The sequence below is a fragment of the Hibiscus syriacus genome, unplaced genomic scaffold (assembly GCF_006381635.1).
Source record: "Hibiscus syriacus cultivar Baekdansim isolate YM2019G1 unplaced genomic scaffold, ASM638163v2 tig00110054_pilon, whole genome shotgun sequence".
NCBI lineage: Eukaryota > Viridiplantae > Streptophyta > Magnoliopsida > Malvales > Malvaceae > Hibiscus > Hibiscus syriacus.
Window position 1 is genome coordinate 553046 of NW_024062578.1, and position 3724 is coordinate 556769.

Sequence of the window (3724 nt, forward strand, 5' to 3'; positions counted from 1 at the left end):
ACCAAGAAAAATGTTTAGAAATCGAAATTAATAACTACGACCATTTTACCGATTGCAAGTCCACACATGGACTTGAGTTGCAGTCAGCTATACATGTTAAAATCAAGGTTTATTTTTCCTCTATATTCTCCTACGTTGTCGCTGCTTGAATCCGTTAGGATCGTTAACCTCTCGCAGTTTTCGTGAAGTCACTGCAATGGCAACAAGTAAATGATTACAATCCTTTGTCTTCCGGTAACAGAGGATTTGTAACAACGTAAGTTGTGGAGGATGAGTGAGTTTTACCTGAATGGTTCTTCTCCAATTTGTTTGACTGCACCCGTAGCATCCCGATACAGTAAATGACTTGAAGTTTCATGGTTTTCTATTCCGAACATGTCTGCCAGCTTTCTCTGCAATTCATCATAAGACCCCAGCAATGAAAGGTCGAGTGTACGACCAACATCCTCTGACTCCATGAAAACTTTACAGTGACCGATCTCTAAGTTCAGTTCATCTTCTTGGCGGTTATCCTTGTGCCAGTGGAGACCTTCGCAGGATGCACGCTCTGGAAGACCTTGTTGATGATGTGCAGATCCGGAACCATCAGAAAAGTTTGCAGTCTTATCCAGGTATTCCGAAGAATTATTACCGGTAAGAACAGGAGAGATTGTATCAGCAGAGCAGCTGAGGGAGATTTGCTGCTCGGTAAGAATTGCCTGGCCGAAAAGTACAAGCTGAGGCGTCTTTGCATCATCGGTTTTTCTTGGAATTCTGTGTAGGATGGGACATGGTTAGCACACAAGAAACGTATCACTCATGCTAGTCTTTCGGACGTTTGGGCCACCAATGGAGGTCCTATTGGGTGTAGCAGCATAATCGAGTGATGGGAAACTAGCCGGAAAGAGACCCGACCGCAGTTTATTAAGGTGAAGATCCGATAAAGATAGACTATAATGAGCATGCCTGGCTCCCTGCATGCCAGCAGGAGAAGTGTTGTGTGAACACCCAAAGGGGTTGCTGGCCCCAAGGAAGTTGCCTGAAATGTAGGCATTGGAAGTTGACCATCGGCGGGAAATCCGATGCTGCGGCAGTTTCAGCTTCTTTCTTGGCGGTGAAAAGGGAGACAGATGAATTGCGGGCATGTTCGAAACCAATTCCACCAGCCAAGGACTCACTCGTTTTACATTTTGAAGCAAATCTGGCTCATCCACATAACCTACAATGCGAAACTTGATCATTAAAGATCATATTCCAATTGACTATCATCGGATCCAAACATATAAGGTCAATTACAGCTTTTATATTGATATGTGACAAGATACGCAAATATAAACAAATCGCCATACATTTCCGAATAAGCTATCCTACAAACAACCATTGCTGCCAATAACATTCATCTTGGGGAAAAAAATGGAGAAACCATGGAGAAGCACACAATTAGAAGTGAGAAAAACGGACCTGAAGAAGCCTCCAAGGAGAGTCAGGCCAGCGAAGGGGATCTGCTACGTGAACCGAAGATATAGTGCCCATAAACCAACTAATCCGAGAAGAATCCTCTGTTTCAAATGCCATTTTAAATCTCATTCCGAACACCACCGGATCTGCAATGATGCCTTAACTAAAGAGGCCTTCACGCAGAACTCTGGGGTACTCGCCTCGGGTAGTAAACGACCTCAAGTTGTTGGCCGTTGGAAGCAAGTGTTGCAGCTTCGATAACGTGTTCAGGCCTAACCTTTTCTTCCCCATCAAATTACCATTCGAGCTAACCCCATTATTGCTTCCATTTCTCATCAACTTGCTTTCATCTTCCCTCAGAAAAGGTGAAAATCCTCCATATGGGATCATACAATTCGCGGCGGTAGTATTCCATCCAGAAGAACTCTCGGGTCCTCCACTAATTCCCTCTTGCCTTCGAATACCTATGCAAAGATCACCATTTTCCGCCCTCAAAACACAATCGAATCCCCGGCTACAAGCTTCTTATTGTTAACAAAATTGCTCCAGCCCGTAGTCAAAAGATGTCTCCTTGGGGTACCCCTATAATATGCCTAAACTTCCAGGTTTCACCATGGACATCCTTGGCCAAATCGTCTGAACAGGTGGATCAGCAGAGTAATCCAATCTGGGAAATATGGTTTCGGCACAATACCTCGGAACCGAAAATCCGCCCATTGTTAGCATCCGATGTGTCAATGTCTTAGCAAAAGAAGCTGGCTTTCTTGTTTCATTCCCTTTAATGTATCCAGTTCCATCATCTTCAAAATCAGGGTCATTACCATTAACAGGGGTCAGCTTGATTTTCACGAAAACCTCGTCGGTTTCGGTGTCGGCCATGAACTTAACAGCGGCAACTCTGCAGAGTATATAAGCCGGAATTCGAGAACAGTGCCCGAAATCGACAGTGCTGGAAGCGTGCTCGGAATGTCCTTGAGGAAAGTAAAAGACTTTGGCGTTAACCGAAGGCATTCGAACCATTCCACCAGCACAAGCATGCCACAGTTGAGAATCCAAGCATTTCTCCATCTCTTTTGGTTTCTCCTTTGAGTCCATGAAAGTAATCATCTCTAAAGAAAGATAAAAATTTATTTTAACTGTGAAATTTCCAGTTCCCTTTTGTCTGTTCAAGTAAATGCTGTCACAAAAGAGATTTATTCATCAAATTCAACAACAAAAACGGGGGGGGAGGGGGGAGAGAGAGAGAGAGAGAGAGAACAGGTTTTCTGAAATAAAGGGGTTGAATTAGAATTGAAATCAGTACCTTGAAAAGCACGTATGATCGAAGAACACTGTAATCGAAAGTGTTTTTTGTGTGTAAAAAAACCCGACAAATTCACTACAGACAAGCAAGGAAAATAACTGTTCAATTCACCAAGTTTTGAGTTCACCAACAAAACCTTTAAGATCCAATACAAACAAGAAGAAAAACCCAGAAACTAAACACACGCAAAAAAAAAGAAGAAACTTTTGCACTCTCTTTGATCCCATAAAAGAACCCAGAAATCTCTGAGTAACAAACAACACACAAAGTTTCTGTAACAAAAAACCTCCTCCAAATTCTCCTCCTTTAAAGACCAAAAGAGGATATCTAGGAAAAGAAGAAGGAAAACAGTGATGAATCTTCTTTGAAAGTCTATTTTTTTCGTTCTTTCAAGGATTCAATCAAAGAAATTTACTCGTTGGCCGACACAGAAGCAGATAAAGAGCCATTAGCGCACAAACAAGAAGAAGAGAGGCAACTTTTTGGATCATGCAAGTGTCCAAAAAACATACACTGAAACAACAACAACGCCCTTTTAACACCATAATAATTATTAAAACCAATAATAAGTAACACCCAAAAACATAAATATAACTCAAATTTATTTATTATCAAATTTGTGTTATTCCCTTTTTCTTCGGATCTGAGCGAAACTCAGCCAGCAAACCAACAAAGATCTTTAAGAAAACCTATCCATATTTCATTTTTTTGAAACATGCAAGTGTTTAATACTTGTTAAAATATTGGTTTTTTAACTCTCATCTGCCAATAAAAAAATGTATATTAATATTTGTCTTGTTAATGAAAACTGTTGGCTAGCTTTTTATCTTGGTATGTTTATAAAATTTTAAAAATGCATTAAGAATTTCTGTTTTTCTCTAAAGAGCAGATTCAAGTCCGAAAGCAAAGGTAAGGCAGTGGTTAACCAAAAACAAGACAAGTTAACCGTGGTTGAGGGTGCATTCCAAGTTTTAGTCAACTAGA

At 40.8% G+C, this 3724-nt stretch overlaps 1 pseudogene; it reads right to left on the minus strand.

The window, feature by feature from the left end:
* Nucleotides 1–247: 247 nt before the first annotated feature.
* LOC120214198 lies at nt 248–2611 on the minus strand (annotated as a pseudogene).
* Nucleotides 2612–3724: the final 1113 nt, after the last annotated feature.